At 38.9% G+C, this 24,605-nt stretch overlaps 1 protein-coding gene across 1 annotated transcript in view; it reads right to left on the reverse strand.

Annotated features, from left to right (window-relative positions):
• Nucleotides 1-24,605, reverse strand: part of asic1c (acid-sensing (proton-gated) ion channel 1c) — a 106,782-nt gene that overhangs the window by 38,616 nt on the left and 43,561 nt on the right. The window lies entirely within an intron of this gene.

Here is a 24,605-nt window from a genome sequence, read left to right on the forward strand (position 1 = left end):
TCCCTGCCGTTGTAGTGTGTTACTGATGGTGACCTTTGTTACTTTGGTCCCAGCTCTCTGCAGGTCATTCACCAGGTCCCCCCGTGTGGTCCTGGGATCTTTGCTCACCGTTCTCATCATCATTTTGACCCCACGGGATGAGATCTTGCGTGGAGCCCCAGATCGAGGGAGACTATCAGTGGTCTTGTATGTCTTCCATTTTCTGATGATTGCTCCCACAGTTGATTTTTTCACACCAAGCTGCTTGCCTATTGTAGATTCACTCTTCCCAGTCTGGTGCAGGTCTACAATACTTTTCCTGGTGTCCTTCGAAAGCTCTTTGGTCTTGGCCATGGCGGAGTTTGGAGTCTGACTGTTTGAGGCTGTGGACAGGTGTCTTTGATACAGATGATGAGTTCAAACAGGTGCCATTCATACAGGTAACGAGTGGGGGACAGAAAAGCTTCTTACAGAAGACGTTACAGGTCTGTGAGAGCCAGAGACTTTCCTTGTTTGAGGTGACCAAATACTTATTTTCCACCCTAATTTACGAATAAATTCTTTACAAATCCTACCATGTGAATTCATGGATTTTTTTTTCACATTCTGTCTCTCACAGTTGAAGTGTACCTCTGGTGCAAATTACTGACCTCTGTCATCATTTTAGGTGGGGGAACTTGCACAATCGGTGGCTGACTAAATACTTTTTTGCCCCACTGTATGCGGTGAAAACAGGACTTTAAGCAGCATGTGCAAAGGAGATGCAAAAGGAGACGACCTCACATGGGAGATCATCAAAAATTAAAAATTAAAATCAGATATGGTTTTTGCTTTTTGTGGGTGGAACAGCAGAACGTATTCATCACATCTAATAACAACCGTGTTACAAAGGATTTGCAACCAATTGGAAGTCCAATAGCAAGCTCCCTGTAAATTTTAAGATGTTGCTTCAACACATCTCTGACTCCAATTTTCCTTCTCACCTCTGTTTTGGTCCCCACCAACTCTCAGGAGAAATATCTGGTTCTTCACCTGAAAACAGTTTCACAATGTTCACCAGCTAGTTGCTAATTTTTGTTTCTCTGCAGTTTGGAGGCAGGCGAATCATTCTGAACCAGACTTTCATGAAAGAAAATCTGCCTCCTGATGCTTGTGAAAGCAGTGGAAATGAATGTGAAAGAAAAGGCTGTGGGCAATACGACCGAATGAATGAACTGAAGGCACTAAAACACTTTGAGGGTAAACTGCAGGGTGACTCTTGGTTACATTACGACAAACAACACAACAACATTGCTCATTACTCACCGTCATTTACTTCTCGGCTAATGTAAAAATATTGATCGGTGCAGCTTTAAGAGCTCTAACATTATTAATTAAGTTGTTACCTCCCCATATGCACTTAACACTGTCATAGCCCTAACTCTATCATTTAATGTGTGCCAGCCGGAAACGGACTGTACGTACACCATCAGTCATATGCAGTAAGTACTGATGGTACGTACTTTTGCATGCATAGTGCACATGCACTCATATTTATCATTTTATTTTGCATTTCTTTGATTAAAAAAGGTGTCCAGCACTACGCTTTTTGTCACGTTTTCTGTGATCAGTGTGACACAAACTGTAATGTCCATGAATATAAGGCTTGTCTGCAAACCCACTGGCTAGTCTGCTGACTTAACCTCTTGGGCCAACAGCTGATTTTTTTTCAATTATTCCTGTGTAGCTGCACATATCCAGGGATAAACTTCCTGTTCACCCTTCGGTCATTGTTTATAGATGTACAGCATTATTTTTTGCCTTTTCTTGCCAACTATTTGTGTGTTTTAATCTTTCTCTCTCTTCTCTCCTTTCTCTCTCTTTCCCCTCACCCCTCAACTGGTTGTTGGTAGCTTTCTGTCCCTCCTTGAGGCTAGTTTTGTTTTGCTGGAGGTCTCTTCCTGTTAAAAGGGAGTTCTTCTTCACTACTGCTCCCAAGTGTTGCTCATAAGAGAGCCTCTGATTTTCTAATATAGTGGGCTCTTCACCTTACAATATAAAGGTGGAATAATTGCTTATTATTTTTTTAACCTTTAATAAAACTCTTGAGATTAAAAGGATTTTTTACAGTGTCCAGTCCAAGAAGGACAGCAGTACTGTCATAAGTTGCATAAATTAATATAAATTAATAGCACATAGATATATAAATCCATACACCAGTTAAGTACTGGCAAAATAAATACATGAATTAATTAATTAATAAACAAATTAAATAACCACAACCCAAATGTATAAACTTCAGTGTCAATATAGAACAAATGCCTTAGTAAAAGTAATGTTCTATTCAGGCAAAACATCTGCAGTCAGCAGGTCAAGTCATTTAACATGGCCTTAAATTCAGTAAGTAATAAAATTTACTGAATTGAACAAAATGTTTCGAATTGACCGAATAGTTTTAGTGTTAACAAAACTAAACTGCAGTCAGAATGTGGTGTTTTTTCAGTCTCCAGATTAAGCTCAAGCCTACAAAGCAAACGACCAGCAGGAACCAAAAAGCTTTAAGTTGCGCGCATTCATATGCAAATATTTGTTTGTAGTGATTAAGGTCAAATAATGCGCTTAGTGAAAATTGCTAAAATATCCCTTTAATTTTTAAATCTATTCCTGAATTCAAAACAAACAATGTGATATTATAGGATGGTGTATGAATAGCATGCCGGTGGGGGCCCATTTCGCTCATTATTTTTACAAATAAATATTCTACAGACTAAAATAACACATAAAAGGTCAGAGTGTGGGTTCGTGACATGAAATGACGAGCAACACGCTATGTTGCAACATCAGGATGCAACAAAAACTAATCATTTGTTTGTTGTTTTCCCACCAAATGCCATTTAAAATTTGACACATGCAATAAAATAACAGACAAACAACCTCAAACCTCGATGGGAGTTCTTAAGAAATCAAGAAGTTCAGAAAATATTTTAAAGGTGTAGCACACTTTAGTCGAGCATTGACGTGTGTGTACATAAAAACAAAAAGGGAACCAGAAAGCTCTTAAACCTTGAAGATAGCCAACCAACAGGAGAAAAAAAAAGCATAAAAATGTGAAACTATAAGGGTTCAGATAGAACAACTTAAAGAAGGTATCTTTAAACCATGACTTAATGTACAGGCAGTTTGCTGAGGCACTGAGACTTTCTGTTTGTGAATTCATTAGAGACTTCTTCATTATGCTTTCAGGAAAATCAGCACTGATGTTGTGTAAGTACCATCTCCGCTCTTCTTTATCATCTCTCGGGAAATGGAATTATCTTTCTTCAACTACAACAAACGCTAAAGTTGTCACAGTGTATTCGTGTAATTAATAGGTGCACTCTAAGTGAAGTGCAAGCCACTGCTCAATCAATACACTGTGGAGTTTTTCCAGCTGCTTTAAGTTAGGTGTACTGGTTAATGCGCTGCCGCAAGAAATCAGCAGTTCAGTACATCATGGCTTCTCTGTGGCCTGGGAGCACCTTCTTTCACTCTACAGCAAGAAGAAAATGGAGCTGAGGCTGGATTCACACGTGTCATGGTTACTGATGTCAGATATCCAAGTCCTCCTTCTCATCAGCCACTTTGTATCCCGACCGTGTCGAGACTGTCAGTGCTGAATCTGACAAAGGGAATGTTATAGGTGACTACTGGAACATCTTTTGAAAAAGTATAAGGTTCGTTTAAATACTGACTGTGGAGGTAAAGTGTCAGACCTGCCCATCCGAAATCTTCCGAAAATCCTAATTAGCTTGCTATCTTTGTGGCAGGAAGGCCAGCAGTCACAGCTGGGAGGTACAATGTCCTGCATGAGTAGAATTCAAGCCACAGTGACTTTATGTAAGTGTTGCCCAACTGTCTTCCCTCATTCCTCTCATCACATGTCGACAAGTCCTTTCATGTATTTCCAAAATCAAAATATAGAAAAGGAGCCAAGTTTGAAAGTGCTGAGCTAACACATTAATGTGACGACACTTTTCACATCAATAAGCTTTACAGAGATAATGATGAACAAGTATGCAAATAGGCTCATTAAAATGCAGGGTGAGAGCTGGATGCTGGAATTCATCTCAAAATGTTTTAAACCTCAGACCCCCGAACCTTCTGGGAGTTAGGCTTTAGGGTTCGCCTAAGTGATGACGTCTTTTAGTGACCGGAGGGACTGAATGCTAAATAGCAAAAAACAAAAACAAAACAACAAAAAACAGAAGAAAACAAATAAGAAAAGCCACTCAATGATCTAAACTCATAGTCTGCTTTCTCTTCTTTCCCAGAACTTTTAACCATTGTCAATCTCATCAAAGTGTGCAAATGCAACTGCTGTGACTGACAGACTGTTGTTGGGTTGCACATAATGTTATTTCCATTAGATCCAATGATGTAAATCATAAAACATTAAACATTAAAAATGTCCATTACAATTTCCCAAGGCGTGTTGCAGGAAATGGCTTGTTCTGTCCAACAAAAGTCCATTATTCCAAAATATTTAATTCAGTTCAACTTCGGAATTTCAACAGACATTCACAGTTCAGGCCCGAAGCAGTGGATGTTTAATCTTTTTAAGCACTGAAATGATGACTTAATTATGTAAATAGTTTATCAGAACAGAGCAAAAATGAATGCAATTTGTGCAAATGTGCAAACAGACTGATCCTCAAAACCTTCTATTTGTTAGGGGCAGCCAGAATAAAAACAAGGAGCTGCAGTTTAACAAAAGAGGTCCCCTTTGACCAGCACTATTTTATTTTCTTTTTGCAATCAAAACACCTCATTTCCATGAGCTTCTATGGTGCAAAAACAATTTTAGATTTGCCTTTATTTCATTCTGCACGTATGCAGAAGTACTCACTGGTCATCTGAATAAGCCAGGACTACATACTACTCACACATTTTAATGCCAGTGCAGTATCTGCAGCTACCATCCGCTGGTCCACTTTCACATCATAAGAAGTGATCAGATTTTTAAATGGCAATAATCAGAGTCTGTGGCCTCAGTGAGTGTACAGCGCAGCTGCTTTCTCTTATGGCAAGCAGGAAATGGGCAGCGATTAATGAGGAAATTCAATATTTCAGTATTGACCCAAACACAGGAGAATCCTTGATAAAATGGCTGTCACATTAGCAAAAGGAAGGTGCTCGAATTGGCGCTTGCAAAGATGCAGTGGTGTACACTGTATCTTTGCTTCACATGCATTACGGCTTCAGAGGAGACAACGATCTTTGTATTTCGTAGTAATGACAGAAACCCTCCCCAGTTTGTTTTAATACCTAACTCCATGCTGACAGTTATTCATCAGGCACAAGCGGCGTTCTTCATACAGCTGCCAAAGTAATCACACTGAGTATGAAAGGCTGAAAAGCTTCACTGTGGGTACTTCAAAGAGCTTTCAAAAATTAATTTCTGTCCATCTAAGACAGCAATTACTGTAGCTCTAAGCACAGTTAAGGGGAATAAAAGGTGACTTTTCCCTTATCCTTTTAAGAGAGCAGTTTGGAAACAACGCTCTCAAGAAGCAAATCTTAAAAAACAACAACAACAAAAAAAAAATCCATCTGATACATTTTTGTGCATGGTGCGAAGATCCGGCCTCTTCAAAGAGTGAACTTTTCAGAAATGTATAAAACTAATTTCACAGGTTTGTCTAAGGGTCAGAGAACACTGCTGTAGCATTTTATTCTCAAATAAGACAATATTCTATTTTTCTGAATAACTCCATTTTCCTCAAAGTCATACACGAGACAAGCCTGTAACCTGTGCTGTCATCACCAGACGACCTTTTAAGTCTGACGAATGACGGACTACTTCAGCTTCAAGAGAGGATAAGAAAAGTCCAGGTCACTTTCTAGGAAGCACTTTAATTCTCTAATCTTTGAGGATGAAACTTAAAATTAAACGTCCATCTTAAAATCGAATCAATGGTTACTTTTACCAGTATGTGAGGTGATCCTTAACCTGTGATAATAGACACTTTTCTCCAGGGCTATCTGGATAATGAAGGGGAGGATCTTAATTTGCTGACTTAGTGGAATTTGTGTTACATGGTATTGTTGGAGCTTTTATTTCTGAATCTGTTGCTCTTACCCCCCTGCCTGAACAAGGGCTCAGGTCTCCAGGAAATTACAGTGAATAGTCCATTGTTCAAAAGTTCACTGACTCCATGAACACAAGAAAAATATCCAGGAAGCTCCACTTGAAGCTCCACTTGATGAAATCACTGATAACATGGACACTCTAGGTCTGAGAGATGTTTCTAAATATAGCTTTCTCTGTCCTTTTCTTGGTTTCCAGCCAAATTTAGCAAAGTGCTGGCTCTAACTGAGTCCAAGTGTTGTACCTCTTATAGAGAAGAATGTTTATTGAAAATCCCATCAGGCTGAGTCAACCCAACTAGGAAAATTCCAAAATTTCGAAAGGGAAAGCTTTCATATATTCAATATCCATTACATACAACGTGAAATATTCCAATCTTTTTTGCTTTAATTTTGATCAGAAATGTTTCAAATTATTAGAATATTTAATTTACAGTTTGAGTAAATTGTTTTTCACACAGTATACATGGCATGTATTTCTCTGCTTTGTTCAGTAAACGTAACAGCAATCATGGGGAAGGCTGCTAACTTGACAGTTGTCCAGATGACAATCAACAACATCCTCCATGAGGAGGTTAAGCCACAGAATGTTAGTACTGAAAAGTTTGCAGACTGCTTTATTAAAGCTTATTTAGATCATTGGAGGGGAAACGTCACAGGAAAAAGGTGTACAGGCAACACAGATGATCACAGCCTTGTAAAGATTGTAAAGAAAAGATTGTCCAAGGACTTGGACGTGAACTGAGGCCGATGTCAGTGCATCAAGAGCCACAATGCTCTTGTGGCTCTTGATTCAGGATGAGAGGAGCAAATATCACATTCCTAATCTGAAGCAACTTCTGAAACACAGACAGTGTCAGAAGCAGCTTATCCTGGTAAAGAGAAAAAGGAACTGGACTGTTCTGTGGTCTAAAGTCCTGGTTTCAGAAAGTAGGTTTTACATTTCACTTGTAAATCAAGGTCCTAGAATCTGCAGGACGAGTGAAGAGGCATATAATCCAGGGTGTTTAAAAGTGCAAGGTGACATTTCAAATTTTTAGTTTAATTCAATTCAGTTTTATTTATATAGTGCCAAATCACAACAGCAGTTGCCTCAGGGTGCTTCACATTCTCAGGCAAAGACCCAACAATAATACAGAGAAAACCAGAAATCTACCAGATGCTTCCATCTGCTGACAAGCTTTATGGAGATGCTGATTTCCTATTACAGCAGGACTTAGCACCTCGCCACAGTGCCAAACCTAGTACCAAAAGGTTTGTTGACCATGTTATTAATGAGCATATTTGGCCAGTCAGCTCTCCTGGCCTGAACCCACGGAGAAGACCATGAGAAACACCTGACCTCAAAATACCATCAAAGCAGCCTGGGCTTCAGTCACGCCTCAGCAGTACCACAAGCTGATCACCTCCACAACACCGATGCAGGAGCTCATGAGGAAATGTAGCCCTAACCAAGTACTGAGTACATTACATTTCTGTATTGTAAATTCTTGTTTTGTGATTGCTCTTAGGCAATATACTAATAATCTGAGTTACTGGGGTTCTGGTTTTCATGGGCTATAAAACATAATCATCACAATTAAAACACCAAATTCCTGAAATGCTTCATTTTACATGTAATGAATAGAGAATATATGAAAGTTAATCTTTTGGAATTTCAATTATGAAAAAAAAGATCTTTTTTCAGATCCAGATATTCATTTTTTTTGAGACACACTAATATGAGGCATCAACATGGTATCTTACTGCAAAACAACTCACTGTAGGTTGGTCCAATAACGTAGGCAGGATCATAATTTTAAAAATCCATTTGGCAGCAAAAGCCCAGAACTCTGAAGCCAAGGACTTACAAGCCACCGTTAAGAGAGCAGTCTTTCTCTCATTGTAGGCTGGACAGTGACCACTTCTTTAAATAATCTGAGAAATCAAAGGAACCAAGGAAAGAAAGAAAACATGACAGTCGTGCTTGTTTTGCATGTTTGGTGAGTAACAGACAATATGAGAGACGTTCTTTTCGTTTGCTCTATAAGAAGGGAAAATAAGACACTTAGCATTGAAGGCTGCAGCTTTTTTCATCCTTCATGTTTTTGCAACAAAATTACAATTTTAAATCTTCATATGGGTCATGACGTTTCCATGCAACTCCAGCATCTTACAGAAAAAAATATGAGCAATGTTTATTATTGCCCCATTTAGTGTTGAGAAAGGCAATAAAGCAGGGGGAATGCTTTGTAACTGACAAGTCACTACCCACGTCTGTGCACTGTCTTTCTGCTTCTCAGTCAGATGCACTCTTTGTTTGTCTCGTTCCATTTCAAAACACCAAGGTAGCTACATGTACAGCAAAAATGCTCAGCTTGAGGCTTCATAACAAGACATCTATAATCAATGGGGAAAGGCAAGATGGCTACTTTTATATACAGTCTGTGCACCAGACAGGTAATGCATGTGTTGTGTGGTTAGGCAACGTGAAACTGTACAAACAAGAGAAACTTGCAAAGTCAAAGACTATTACACTCTTTTGTTTTCCACCCTTCAAAATATGTGGGAGGAAAAAAATATCCTTTGCAGCTATGCAATGTCATGACATTGCAGTTCTCAGTATGATCAAATGGCTGTCTGTGAATATTAAATAGTATTTCTACTTCGAATGAACCTTAAAAGTAAAGTAAAAAGTTAAGAGGACAGTCTTGAGCAGTCCATTGTTACTTTGACCATGGAAAGAGTAGTTTGACAAAATAAACTGAACTGAAGGTCTGCATTCTAATTCAATTTTATTGACATAGCACCAATCACAACAACAGTTGCCTCAAGGTACTTTATATTGTAAAGCAGAGAAAACCCCAACATTAATATGAGCCCCTACTAGTCAGCACTTTGGTGACAGTGGGAAGGAAAAACTCCCTTTTAACAGAAAGAAACCTCCGATAGAACCAGGCTCAGGGAGGGGCGGCCATCTGTCGCGACCGGTTTGGGGGTGAGCGGATGATGATGGGACAAAAGACATGCTGTGGAAGAGAGCCAGAGATTAATAATAACTAATAATTAAATGTAGAGAGGTAGTGAGTGAAAAAAGTGACTGAAGAAGAAACACTCAACGCATCATGGGAATTCCGCAGCAGCGTAGACCTATTGCAGTGTAACTAAGAGGGGATTCAGGGCCACCTGATCCAACTAACTATATGCTTTTTTTTTTTCTTTTTTTAAAAAAACGTTTTAAGCCTAATCTTGAAAGTGAGAGCGTGTCTGTCTCCCGAATCCAAACTGGAAGCTGGAAGCATCTTAGCAGATGAACTGTACTCTGTTGTTGTCACGTAAATAATTGGGGAACAGCGACAGCAGTCGATTTTACATTTTGGTAAATAGGCAGAGTTTAGACATTCTATTCAGTGGTGAAGACCGTGAGACGCTTTTGAACCCTGACTGAACAAATATTTTGGACAAGGCTCTTCTGTTCTGCCCCTCTATCAAGCAGAGAAACACGCTCATCCTGCTTCTTAATCGTAAAAAATTCATGAAGTATCTGTTGTGATGTTGACTGATGGAATCCATTTATCACTCATCATTATAGCTAAGTAGTTTGCTGTATTTAGTCAGTATGATATCTTTAAAGCAATGCTGATACCAGTAAATAGACTTGAGAATTTTGGCGGCCCCACAGTCTAATGTCCTCCGTGCCTGTCTTTGCACTGCGGTATAAGTCAGCTAACTGGATTAGCACTGACAATCAAAAAGAGGAATTGGACAGTGCACGTCAATAAAGAATTACTCCCTTTTCGCATTAATGCCTAGGCGTAAAGTTTGCATGGAGAGCGCAAGCTTGCTTGTGACTCACACCCACAGCCATTAATTATAGTGGCTATAAATTGCTTCAGACCAATTAATATACTACTGGAGGGAGCTTGATTGTTTTGATAGCTGTCTAACAGTTGTCTGGAAAATGAAACAGAGGAGAAAGACAGAATTACTGGAAAGGCTGATGACCATGAAGTGCTGCGTGGTTTTTGTCTGCTCACTTCTCTCTCGGGGAGACTGGCTAGAAGTCCTTCAGAGGGACGTCTGACACCTATGCTGGCTGGATGTTCGACTTTAAAGGCTGACAGAGGCAATCAGTCACTCCGTCCCTCCCCTGGTATTCATTATGTTGTTTCGGTTTAGACTTGTGTTTACTTCTTTCGCAAATTGTAACACATTCCCCACTGTGCCATTGGTTAGAGAAAGTAAATAAGAAGACGTGATGACATTTAATTCGGGTAAAAACAGACAAGGAGGACCTTTTGAGTAGGCTTGTAAGGAACAACCTTTATAAATTGTCTTTATTTAGTGGACTTTCTTGTTAATTGCAAAATAACAAAAGGAAAAAAGTCTTAATTTCACTCTAATTTTGGAGGTTTGGGCATCTAATTTAATTTTATTGCTATTTTATTTTGATTGATGATTGATGTTTTTCACTCCACCAACAGCATTACCATTAATTTCCTTATGTATTTGTATTTTATAAGATCTAATTGTAATGAATCTTAAATGCTGATTTAATATTTTTGTACGCTTCTTAAAGTAATTTTAATTCTTTGATGTTTGAAAAGTGCTACATAAACAGATCTGCCCAGTCATCCGTGCACTGGATAAACTGCAGAAGTTACTTGTTTACATATTTAAATTTGTCTCCTGGTTTTGTTAATAAACCTTCAAAGACAAATGCGTGGTCTCCTCTGGTAAGCTGAGGCGTGACAGACACATTGTGTGTGGGAACAACACACTGAAACCAATTACCTTCTTTGTGTATATCTGACAGGCACCTTTAAGCTGAGATAAAATAAATGAGGACATAAGTCCACTTGGGAATCAGGGGAATTAGAGTCAGTATTTTTACTGATTGCGAGAATCTTTCCTTATTACAGCTGATTGTTTGCTGTGGAAGAGAACTGTCAATGGGATGCAAGCTTGAGTTAACTAATCAGGCTATCTGCGACCCGTAATGGCTGTGTAAGCATGAGGAATTCAATTAAACTGGGCAAGTAAACATTCACTCAGCTACAACCTGTGACATTAATCCATGCGAACACCCCGCTGAACCCTTCTTCTCTTATTCCCCCGGGATTAACTAAATCAGTCTTTCTAGCGGTTAACCAAGCAGGACAGAAGCAAGCACATTGAGGCTTATAAATATGAAGCATTTCACCCTCAACAGCAATTTTCCAAAGGAATTCAAGCTGTAAACGCAAACGCTCTCCTTATTTAACTTAAACGAGTTCATTTTACTCAATTTATTCTAGTTGTTAAAGTTTATTTACTTCTTTTCGGTCGTCTGTATGTTTTGCCTTCATGGTGAAGAGTATATTTCTGCATAGTTGTTAATTTGCAAGCCAAGTCAAGAACACTTCAGCAATGACTTTGCAATTAATATTAAAAATAATTGCATTTATTTACAAATAATTTCACTAAACTGAGGTTGCATGAAGTTTATTTAAGTTAAAGTTAAGTGGATCGCCGATTTCTCAAATGTTATAGTGCACAGTGTCTGAAACATGTTTCGGAAACAACTGGAAATTGTTTTGGGCGATAAAAAAAAAAAAGAAAAAAAAGTAATAACACCAGACCTCTCCTGCTACCTCCAATTTTTTACAGCTTCACTGATATCTAGGTATCTCTGTCCCAATTTCGCCACTTTTGATATTACCTTGAGGGCGCAAAAAGCACCGGAGCTTATTGTATTGGGTGCACGTCTACTCTCAGAGCAGTATTTCGTGCGTGTGTCTGAGCCTTTTAACAGACAGTAAAGTGACAAGCTTCCATTATCCTTTTCAGCTGCCTCCTTAACGAGCTCTCCTGAGTGCCTCAGAGCTATCTGCTGCGCATCTCCACTGTTCATCCACCAAACGCTCGCCATCGTCACAGTCCCCACAAGCTGACTGCACCCCCTGGGTAGTACCGTCTTCAAGGCCTCAGCTGCTTCTCCAACAGAGATGGAGCTTTTACATTTAAACAACTGCACTGGCTGTGTATATCTGTAAAACACAAAGTAGAAAAGCTAAATGTTTGATGATATAGCTGAAGACACTTTTCTCCCTTTCAGTTAAGCAATCTGTTGGAGTATGACAGCAAAATTAAATGTCAGGCAGTGGACTGACATAGTGAATGGGGAAAAAAGCAATTCTTAGAAAAAATCTTTTTGTGCCATGTTTCAATTATTAAGGGCTGGCAGCAGGTGGCAATGTTTATTTAACCAGGGCCAAAACATAGTTTCTATTGTGTCTGAAATGAATGTGATAGGGAGAAGAAAAGTTTATTCTACATAATACACTCAGCGATCTCTTTATTTAGCTGCCTTGTAAAACCCAATGCAATAGCCCAGCCATAGTTTTTATCTCACAAAGACAATACTGTCCACATTTGCCTGACGCTGTCAGAGAACTATGAATTTCTGTATAATATTGAGGCTGCAGATTGCAATGATTTACACACATGAAAGGGAGGATATTACACATATTACTGAGGTTGTGATGCATTGTATTAAAACCTTAGAAAAACGCACATATGTGAAGTAACATCCTGCAGAAACTAGTATTCATAAGCGTCAGTAAAGCAGAATACGGCTGTGCTTCTGTGCCAGAGTAAATTGGATTGCATTGGAAATGTGAATCTCATAAAGTTAAACACTGGGAAGCCATGGCTCAAATATTAAAGCTTGGTGGAAAGAAATTGCAGGGTTTGTGGTTTGATTCCCAGCTCCTTAATGTTCCAATGTGTCCTTGGGGAAGACACTTAGGCGGCTACCAGTGGCAGCTCAGTATCTTGCATAGTATTGGCATGTGAGTGTTTAGGTGTGAATGCATGATTGAGAAACAATAAAGCTGTTTGTAGAACTTGGCTGGCTACAAAGATGCTACATAATCACACCGTACTCGGTGTTTTTATTTAAAAACAACACAACATTAAAGGTACAGCATGTACATATCTGGCATATCGACTGGCTGAAATGAAAACACAACAATACACAAGTGTAATTCCAAAAATGTTGGGCTGCTGGGTGAAAAGTAAAGAAAAACAGAATGCATTCAATTATGGGTTATGAAACCCATAATTTGATCTCTATTGAACATAGAAAACATGTTTAAACAATTAGACAATCTACCATTTTAGGTAATAAACAAGATTTCTATTTTAATTTCCTGAGAGCAATGCATTAAAAAATGTTGGGACAGGGCCGTATTTACCACTGTGCAGCATCCACCCTTCTTTTTAACAGTCTGTAACGGGGACCTTGGGTGAGATGTTGTTTGAGTCTTCACTGTTGTCTTTGTCAGAACATACTGTTCAGTGACATGGTCTTTGTGACTGAACAGTATGTTCCTTTGTTCCTTAGTGTCTCTTTGGCCAGGACTAGTTCAGCCTTTCTGGATCTGCATTTGGGTCCTGGCTCACCACTTGACAAACTCATTAACATTTTACACAGCATGATAACTTCTTTAGAATTGGATTTGCATTAAACACAACATTCTAAAAACATATGATCCATCCTGGGAAACGAGGCAAATGAAGTAATTAACAGTGTGCTGGGAAATCCTACTAACTATACAGAGGGGCATACGCACACATGGGCTGTGTGCTTTCCATTACATAGTAACTACTGTGCCCCAAATCATTCAGTTAGTCCACGCAAACAATCTATTTATCTGTCTTGGTCCAGATCTGCAGCAGAGACGAGCCTCCAGATTAAGGCTCAGTGAACACTTGTCTGTGTTCTGCGATATGTTATTTTATTTTTGTTCCCATTGACGACATATTCAGCTGCATTTATTTCAAAATGACTAAGGCGCACAACTATAAAAACACTTTATTCATATGATTGGATAACTGAACATCAATAAATGAGAGCTGTCATTCATTCATCTTCAGGCATCTAAGAAAGCTAGAAAATCATGCCTGTGAGCTCTTAAGAGTAGCATTGCAAAGAGGGCACTTATACATTTCTGACACCTGAGAATTTCAATTTAATTTAAGTTCACTCGTGTGAGAGATTACAGCGGGTTTGGGTGCCTCTGAGAAGTGCCGGGACACGGCAGTGGAAGAGGACTTGGCTTTCCACCTATTACTCTCAAGCTGCCATGACCAATAGCATACGGCAAGCAAGCCTGTCCACCCATGATAAATGCTCTTTGGGCAAATCTGTGGGTGACAGAAAAAAAACCTTGCCATGTGGTGCCATTTGTCATTATAAACACAGCCTACAAATTAAAGACAAATATTTTCTCTGACACAGTAATCACATCTGAATGTAAAGTGTGAAGGAACAGAAAAGAGAGAAGTGGTTTTACCTATATGCGTTTCAAGCCTGCATTGATTTACCTGTGTAATCAGGGCGGCTAAGTTACTGTTATGCACCCAATTATTAAAACCTACTCCTTTGAACATAGACCAGATGCTCAGTCAGTCATAGAAAGACTGTTAATTTTAATGATCAATTGGTCTTTAGATTTCCGTCCTCTCACACTGATTATGCAGTTTGTGTGCAGCCTTGTGTCATCAGGGCGTGAGGGAAACAGTATTAGGCCTATTTAATACAGACTGGTCCAATGATAGGCACGTTCTGATGGATGGGAAGGGAGGGCTTTGGTTTCAGGGCTGCAGCTTTTTAATTCGTGAAGGATCATTAGCTGGAGAAGGCTTCGGCTTGTAGCTCTGGGGGGTGCAGAATCAAATGGATGCGGCACAAAGAGATACCTCTTCATCTATCTCTTTGCTGTTGTAGCTCTCACAGCTGGTAAGAAGAGGATATTATTTATGCACCGTGATGCGATGTGGACCATCACTGTAGACAATAAGTTGGCACGTGGTGGGTATTGACATGAAAACTACCTTTCCGTGTGATTTATGTTAGTTTTGAAATACAGGAAGGAAGGAACGCCGAGTGAGCTTGACTCAAGCACTATGTATCTTGGGCTTGTCATCCTATCCCCCTCCTACACACACAGCAATGTGTGTAGGCTGGGGTCTCACTTACCGCTGTAATGTAGATTCATATATGCAAACGGTGTAGACAACAGATTCAGATTTGCCTACAGGGTAAAAAAATGGATGCTCCAAACTTGTCTGCTTACCACCAGTAACATGACTTCAGTGGAGATTTTTTTTGCCTCATCGTCAGGTTTATTTCACAAGTAATACAATGTAACAGGGGAAATTACCCAAACTCCCCAGTACCATAATATGATAACGTTTCGTATCTTTTATGTATCTTTAATTTGATTTTGCATTCCGTTCCTCTGCCTACCTCAGAGAAAAACCCACACTTAGTCACAAATACTGTAATTTTAAAATAGTTTTCACACCCCAAGGTGCTGCTTTCTGTTGTTTAGCAGGGGTTAAATGAGCCTTTTTTTCCCTTATACCTCCTGCATTTTAAACAATATCCACTCTGCAGCTGTAGATGTTGTTTATCCTTGTGCCTACTCATGTGGTACCTTTTGATATCCCATCCTCCACTTACACCCCCCCCCCCCCCCCCCCCCCCACAGCCTGCCCCCCCCCAAATCAATAGCAAAGAAACAATACAATCAAGTGCCTGCAGCAAAGCATTCATTCTATTGAACACATGTCTTCGTAGCGATTGCTCCAGGAGATTGAGTATAATCATAGCACACCCCACATCTTCCCTCTTTCCCTTCCTTGCTTTAAAAAAAGGAAAGAAAGAAAAAGATTTACACTGTAACAAATGAAAAGGATAAAAATTATAGCCTTAGATATGCAGAGCATCTCAGAAAATACAAGAATAGCAACAAATATAGCAGTTAATCTACATGTTTTGGCCACTGTGCATGTTTTACTCTGAACAAATGTGATCGATCGATTACAGACACGTTTTGTCTCAGGTATCGCTTACCTTTCTTTCAAGAAAAAACAGTCAAATGTAACGGTAATATTTGCTCATGTCACATACTTTTGCCATCATCCCACCATCAGTGTATAAGTTATAACATCCTTTGGGCAATTATATGTCCATGGGCAGCTTGGTGATTTAAAGCGGTGCAGTACGTGGACCCTCAGTGAAGATTTATTACAGCTGTTACCAAATGGTTTTCTCTGCAAAGAGGAAATGGAGGGTTTTGCTGTGTCAGTCAAATTAGATGTAACAGAAAATCTGGTTGCTGGGAGTAAGTAGGTAGTAAAGTTAAAAAATATATATGAATGAGGCATATGTTTTAATGGCTTTGGCCCCTGTGAATTTACAGGATGAGGAGGATTCATATGATACTAGATAATTAAGCTTTAAACAGAAGGTGTCTGAGCAGTTGTGTCACGGAGATGCTGTTTATTAATTAGTACGTCACATTACATTTCTTTGTACACTGATCAAAGGTTATTAATAAAAATATAACACATTTGTTATGATGGCACAGTCAACAATATGTCCATATGAAATATAAACAATGAGCAATTTAAAGCCTTTTCATAAATTTTAAGCTCCGCTTCTTACAGTCTGAATTAATCAAGAGGAATGCTCCTCTTGCCGATAACATTTCCATCTCTAAGTGATTATTTCATGATTCATTAAATTGACACCTCAATTTTCACTGCCCTTTGTCTTTGCTATGAACTGCCATTTCTTCCCTCTTCATCTTCTTAACTTATCAAGTTTATGCTATCTCTCACGTCCAAGGCAAGCGTATAAATGAGCATCTGATTTTGTCATCAGTAGCTTCATTTTTGTAATCGCTTGATCATAACCACCTGGATATGGATGGATTATAAACTGTAGATAATTAGTCACAACTGTGTGACTGCATAACTTAAACAGTCTCTGGCACTGCTGGCTGATTTTGCCTCTTTCACCTGACTGAACTTGGACTTGTGAAATGCCATGACTCAACAACACTCAACTGTTGTCAACTCAACTTATCAAAATGAAAATGGAGGAAGCACTGACTTGTTTGACATCCCACAGATCACTGCCTGAGCATGACCTGGCAAATGGAAACTCCCGCTTTAATATGAAAGCGAAGTGAATCTGATATCCCTCATGTTTTTAAATGAATACTTCATTAACCCATTACTACACACATTTTCCCCTTTTGTTGCTCCTTAAGTAGCCTTATGGTTGTTGACAGACCTCAGGAGACACTACTTGTTATGAGGTTGAGCGCAAATGAACTCCCAGTTTAAGCCTGAACATGCCCCGTCCTGGTCTATTGACTAAAAAAGTTCATCTTTATACTTGTACTGGGGTGTGATGAGCACACAAGCCAACAGACTGGTTTAACACTGTTAAGTGGAGCCTTATAAACTACTCATGCAAAAAATAGCTTTCAGTTAACACAGTCGCACTTGTCCTAGGTGGCAATGCCATAGATTCTTAACACATTAAAACGATTAAGCACCAATAAGAGTCAAACTGGAAAACATTTGTTCGTACTGAGTGTGACAAACTGCATTCTTATAATAATACTAATGCATTTTGTTTTACTTTTTTTAATTTGCTGAACTATCTAGTAAGAAAAGTCTTGACCGATCACTCATTTATTTATATTTTACAGTTATAAGGAGGCAAAATCATTTTTTAAAGTGGTTTTGAGCAATAGTTCTTCAGTCTTCCTGAAGGTCTTTCCAGGTTTTTCTTTGGACATTGGCTGCTTTTTCACTCATTTTCAGTCCAATCCTGACCATCTTCAGAGGAATGCTTTTTTGGTTACTATCAATCATTCAAGCATCAAAAGGCACCTAACTCAACATAACAGAAAACTTGGTAAAGGATTTTGCAAAGTTAAATTGTTTCCCTAGGCACTGTGTTGCTAGCAGCCCATCACAAAAACAATCTGTTCTCCATTCTTTAGTTGAATCAATAGAAAATGCTAAAGATAACACAGTTTGACAGGCATAAAATAGTATTTTTGAACCAAAAAGATGATTCCCAAAGAGCTATTAGCTGAAGAGCTGGCATGGTGTTCAGTGTGCCCTTAAAAAGGAGGAAACTGGACAAGCAGGGAACAAAAGAAGTGACAGGTCTAAAAAAATACAGCATTTGAAGAATATCTGAAAGTTATGTCCTAAGAATCACAAAAAAATTCACCAAAGACCTGACACAGAAGGTGAGAGATGCATCTGGCCTTTGATCCATCTACTGTTCACTGAAGCCTCATCAGAAATATTCTCAGTGGAAGGGTGGCTGTCAAGATGCCATTCTTCAGTAAAGGAAACAGGGACAGGTTTTACCGAATTACCCAAGAACTGGATGAAAATCAGTATTGCATAGGTGGATAGAAAAACATGCTGCAGAAGATCATCAGTCAATGATTTGTCTTCTCTGAACCTGGACCTGTGTGGAATCATCTTGATAGTGAACAGAACAAAAAGCAGCCAGCATCTAACAATCTTTGAATATCCTATAAAATTCAAGACTGTTAGAATTGAATAACTATGTTTTTGTCTCTCACTATATTTCCATGTACGCTTGCACATGTTTCAATAAATTACTACAGCTATTTCCCATTTTCCTACCAAAATACATATTTTTTAAATTAGGGGTGGCACAAGACTTTTGCACTTAACCATAAAGTAGCTGTAATATTTGGACAAATTACTTTAAAGGCTTTTGGTATACACACTCCCCCTAACACTGTGTATATAAATAGTGAGTACTAAACATTCTGTTACTTATGGTTGTATGAGGTGGTTGTAGCTCAGGAGGTATGGCAGGTTATCTACTAATCAGAGGGTTGGTGGTTTGATCCTGCATCCCAAAGTATCCTTGGGCAAGATACTGAATCCCAAGTTGCATTCATTGGAGTGTGAATGTGTGTGAATGTTAGATACAAAGCATAAGCATAGAAAAAAGTGCTTATATGAATGAGTGGATAAAGCATGTTGTATATAAAGAGTTTTGAGTGCTTAGGTAGAGCAGAAAAGCGCTATATAGGGAGAATATTTACGTCTTGTTATCAGATATATAATATAGGATATTATTATGAATTATTCTAATTTAAGAAAGACAAGTATCTGGTTATTTGTTGAGCTATCCATAGATATACAGCTGATAATGTTTTGTTACAGTTTGTGACTTTCCTGCTATGTACCCCTGGATAATGACTGAAACTCTCCATCACAGAGTGCCACCTTACTCAGGGCATCTGATGGAAGGACATTTAGTATGCTTTCTTCTTTCTTTCCTCTTTTATAGAGGAGATGTTTATGTGTTTTAGAAGGTCTGTGATATTGCCACCATACCGCACAGACATCTGTAACATATTGCATTTGGCGTCATCTTGCTTTAGCAAAGTATCTCGAAATGATGCTTCACTTTCTTTTTTTCAGAATCAGAATCAGAATCAGAATACTTTATTGATCCCTGGGGGAAATTATTTATTTTTCCACTTGCCTGCTTTTAGTCTGTCTGGCTTTATCTGCCTGTGTGTTTCTCAGGGGGCTTGTGATAATTCTCATTACAGTCCATTCTGTCAAGAGCAAAAAGGTCATTACAAATGCCAACAAGCATTACTTTAAGGAAAACGCAAGATTGCTCACTCACTCCATACTGCACAATTTAAAGTTCCGATACCTTCTTGATACGAAAGGTTACAGTTTATGTAAATCAAACAGAATTATTTCATAATCTGGATTAAATCACCTGCAGCCTGCTGCAGCTGTCAACTCCTTTATTGTTTATTGCAAATGAGCAAAAAGACAGACTGACGAAAATCAACAAATGACGAATAGGAAATATTAAAATCAGGTGTTACTGAGGGTGGAATAAAAATGTATATTTTCTGTCATCAGTAATACAACTCATTAGCTTTCACTTAACGATGAGGTCTGGAGGAGCTCCTGTCTATCTGGAGTTTAAGCTCAGAGCAACTGCAATAATTTGGCCTTTGCATAGCTAATAAACACACATTAATTCAATACCTATATATTAAGGAAAACTCTATGGAAGGCGTTGCTATTATTTAAACCTCATTACAGTCATTACTTCAGTACCACTAGTGAAATTGTTTTTTTGAGCCCCTCCTAATTATAAGGCTGGCCTCGTTGCGTCTTGCAGACTCTCTCGGCATTCACGATTGAAGGTTCAGCAAAGAATGGAAGCACAATATAGTGCATCCATTTGTTCTGTTGTATTCAGGGGGAAGCAGCGGTTTAATCAGGTCTTGTGTAATTAAATGTGGCAATTTAACATGTGGGAGAAAAAAGTATTTCATTTGTCTTTCTTCTTGCTGGAACAGAATAAGTCGAGGTCTGAGGTGTGTTGACAGGAAAACAAAAGTCCTGCATCAGTGGAGCAGAAATCCTAAGCCAGGAACTTCATCGCTCTTTACTGCAGGGATACATTTCTGGAATTTTCCACTCTCTGATTTTAAATGCACAGCTCTAAACAAGTAATTTAAGATACAATGACAACTTAATAGTAATAAACTCAACTATACTACTTTAATTTGTTCCAATAAAATTCTGAGAATGTGTTTGTAGATAATCACATGGCTCAAATTGTACTAACAAAAAAATGTTCCAGTGCACAGAAATTAAAATGTAAGCAATAACTACATTTTAAATTTTGCAATAAGCAAAGAAAAGCCATAACATGAAGAATTTTGGTACTACAGTTAGTTTATGAACAATTTTATATATTTTTTACTATAATTTTCTTTTAACAACCACCATGTGTCTGATGGGTCTTGCAGCACTTGGCTGAATATGAGAAGATAGCCCTGGACACTTCAAGCTTCATGCTGCTGCTTCTGTCCAGTGGCCTGGTTCCTCTGGCAGCTACACATGCCCATATTTCAGCAATTCCTCCACCATGTTTGCCAGACAATGTGCTATGCTTCACATCTTGAGGTGTTTCCCTCCTTCTCCACACTTTCCATACTTTTCTTATTGTAATGCCTTATTTACCATCTCAGATAAATCATCGCTTTCACGCCTCTAAGTAATGCAAAATGTTCCAGCCATACTCCTAACACACATTAGCAAGTGAGGTCACTTTACCCCCATTTTATTCTCTTTACATTAGCTCACAGTTGTTTAAAAATTCTCATGCCTACTTACGGAGCACTTGACAGACAGGCTCCAGACTATATATATCAGCTTCTTGTTAAACACACTGCTGCACACTGTCTTTGCTCACAAGCTCAAAACCTATTAGCTGTCCTTTGTACAAGACGGAAGACTAGAGAGTTAGAGCCTTTCAGTCTGTGGCACCGAGGCTCTGGAACAGTTTACTACAGATCCGTTTAGCTGTGAAGTCTTTAAAAAAAACTGTTAAAACTTTTCTGTTTAATCAGGCCTATCATTGACATTCTTCTATTATTTATGTTTTTATTTGTTTCTTTTCTGGTTTAATATGAATATTAATTAATATGAATAGATGACCAGATGACCAAATGATGACCTCACCAGTTAACTTTGCCTGTGATTTGGTGCTGTTAGGTAATCTAATCTAACCAATTACATAATTTGCTTTCTTTGAATTTGCTCCAATTTTCACATTAAGCTCGTTATCTCTCCTGCCATAAACAAATGTATTTATTTATGTATTTCTTTTTTTTTTACATGCTTTGGGAAAATGTAAAATGGCAGCATTTTTGCAGGCTTTTCAAAGATTAAATACCACTTATTCTCACTTGACTAATCTCATCAATGAGATTAATAATAAAAGAAGCAGCTATAGGTACTGACAATATGTCACATGATAATCTCCAACACCCCTGGTGACCCTAAATTGGATAAGCAGAAGAAAAAGGATGGATGGATAAACAGAGAGAAAATAGAGAGTTTCTTTTTTCAATAGCAACTAGGGCCATGTGAAATCCGCAATGAAGGCACAGCTGGGGGCCGGCGGAGCTCACGGGCGCGTCACTGCAACTCCCCCTGACTTCTGCTCCGCGGCTGCTGGGCGAGCCCTCATCTGGGACTCTCCTCAGCTCTTACTGGAACAGTGGCGCGGCTGCCCCTCTGTTGGTCTTCCATGGTCTCTTGTGTTCTGGGGGCCTCTGGATGTCTGGAGTTTTGATCTCCTCCATACCCGCTTCACACCCTGGAGGACGGGGCTGTGGCCCCCCCCACACTCCCTAGCAGATCATTACATGGAGAAACCTTTGGAATGCAAGCATGCTGATCCACACAGGTATGCACACATGGGTATTCACAGACGCGGACTAAAGCTTTCTTGGCTGCTGCCTCAAAGCACACTGTGCGCTGTCTATCTTGCGTGCTGCACAATATCGTTTATTATTTAGTAAATATTGATATCTATGAATAGCTAGTTTATTGTGATGGTGCTTTGTTTTCTCTATTATTATGTTGCTCTTTGTTGTTTGCTGTCTCCTCTGTTTGTTTTTTTTGTTTGTTTGTTTTTTTTTCTCCATACAGGTGACCCAGGAGTTTTTTTTTTTTTTTTCTCTCTCTTCCCCCCCCTTCTCACCGTCTCTTCTCCCCTTTGGTTTTCTTTCTTTCTCTCCCCCTCTTTCTCTCATTCATTCCCCCTGTCCTATTTATTAAAAAAAAAAAAAAAAAAAAAAAATGACAAAGGATGAACTGAAGCTCTGCCATCACGTAATGTCGCATACTGCTGTTTCTGATGTCATTTAGAAAAAAAAAAAAAAAAGAAATCCGCAATGAAGTACCACAACTATAACTGATTGATTTTTCACTCTTAGCCTTTGCAGAGATGAATGGTTATGAGTTGCAGGGGTTATAAGCGTCATGTGATTGTTCTGACTGTCTCAGTGAAGTACAGTATACATGTGACAAATTTAACACAAAGCCGGAAACAATTCACAATCATCAAAAACAGCAGTCAAATAATGAAGCTTTGTTTACCCCACATATGTTAAACAGTCAGTCTAATACACATGGGCAGCAATCAGCTCTAGACTGAAGATTTACAGCTGGCCAACATGAAAGAAAAAAAATCACTTGTCAGAGTGCTCCAATGTGTGACTAACCGGCTCTGTTAAGAGGCTGTCCACAGAGAGGAGATCCACAGTCGATCTACTTGTTTTCAAGGGGTGAATGCTGAATCTTGCGCTGCGTATAAGGTGAAAATGATTCAATTAAATTGCTTAGGGAAAAAATATCAGTGAGGAGGAGGATGACTCAGCGCACCTTCCTGGATAATGATGCATAAATACAGGTCTTGACATGCAAATAAGGATGATCGTGAACATTCCGTTTAACTATAGATTGGTATTTCTTTGCAGTGATGTCATGGATTCACCCCTCTGTTCAGAAGCAAACACAGTATCTTCCATTTTTACAGTCAGGCATCAATGCCTCAAACTCCATCTTCATTGCAGGCTGCACTGCTACAACAAAAACAAAATGGACAGAATTAGATTAATCAATGTCTTTTGTGATATACTGAGTTAACCTGATACCTTTCAGTTTAAGCTGGGTGGAAAATGTCCCATAATGTCAACATCCAAAAGGGTTTAGGTCAACGTTTTTGATTGAAATGCTAAAAAAAAAGGAGCCCAAATGATTTGATATTTAGAGAAAAATACACATTCTAGGAATAATTTTTATAAGATCACATTACATTAGAAAAATCCTCATCTGCTCCTCAAACCAAGTTTCAAAAGTAGTAATCACTTATTTTCTGTGTGACTTGATCAGTCTGTCCCATGATTGTGGAGGAAATCTGGCCCACTCTGCTTTGACATCATTGTTTCAGTTTATTGAGCTTTATTGTTTTTGCACAGCTCTCTTAAGGGCCCACCACAGCATTGCAATCAGGTTAAGGACTAGATTTTGACTGAGCAAGACCCTGATTCTTTTCATTTTCAGCCATTATGTTGCACATTTGCTAATGTACTATAAATCATTGTCCTGTTATATGACCCAATTTCAGCTAAGATGCCTGAAATCAAACCAAAATCATCACTCATCCACCACCGTGCTCCATAGTTAGTATGACGGTTTTGTTCTGATATGATATGTGTGCTTTTTGCCATACATGGAACTGTGCACTATAGCCAGACTTTTCCACTTTTGTCTGGTCTGTCCAAAGGACATTGTTCCAGAGGTTTAGTGGTTTGGTCACATGCACCTTTGCAAAAAATAAGCCATGCTGCTGCGTTCTTTTTAGAGACAAGTACTTTTCACCTGAAAACTTTTCCAAGCAAGCCATGCTTGATCGGTATATTAGATTATCACTTCTAGGCTGGACTATTGTAATTCATTATCAGGCTGTCCTTGAAAAGCCTTCAGCTAAACCAAACTGCCACAGCAAGAGTATTGACTGGACCTAGAAAGAGAGACCATATTCGTCTTATAATGCTTCTCTTCAGTGGCTCCCTGTTAAGTCCAGAATCAAATTAACATGGCAAGGGAATGGGAGGCAGAGGTTTTAGGATTCAGGCCCCTCTTCTGTGGAACCGGCTCCCAGTTTGCATTCAGAAGACAGACAGCCTCTCTACTTTGAAGATTAGGCCTTAAAGTTTTCATTTTAATAAAGCTTACAGTTAGGGCTGGATCAGGTGACCCTGAACTCTCTCTTGGTTATGCTGCAATAGGCCTAGACTTCTGGG

This window comes from Rhamphochromis longiceps, linkage group LG18 (assembly GCF_057381845.1).
Source record: "Rhamphochromis longiceps isolate RC_006_pf linkage group LG18, R_longiceps_female_GT1.1, whole genome shotgun sequence".
Classification (NCBI taxonomy): domain Eukaryota; kingdom Metazoa; phylum Chordata; class Actinopteri; order Cichliformes; family Cichlidae; genus Rhamphochromis; species Rhamphochromis longiceps.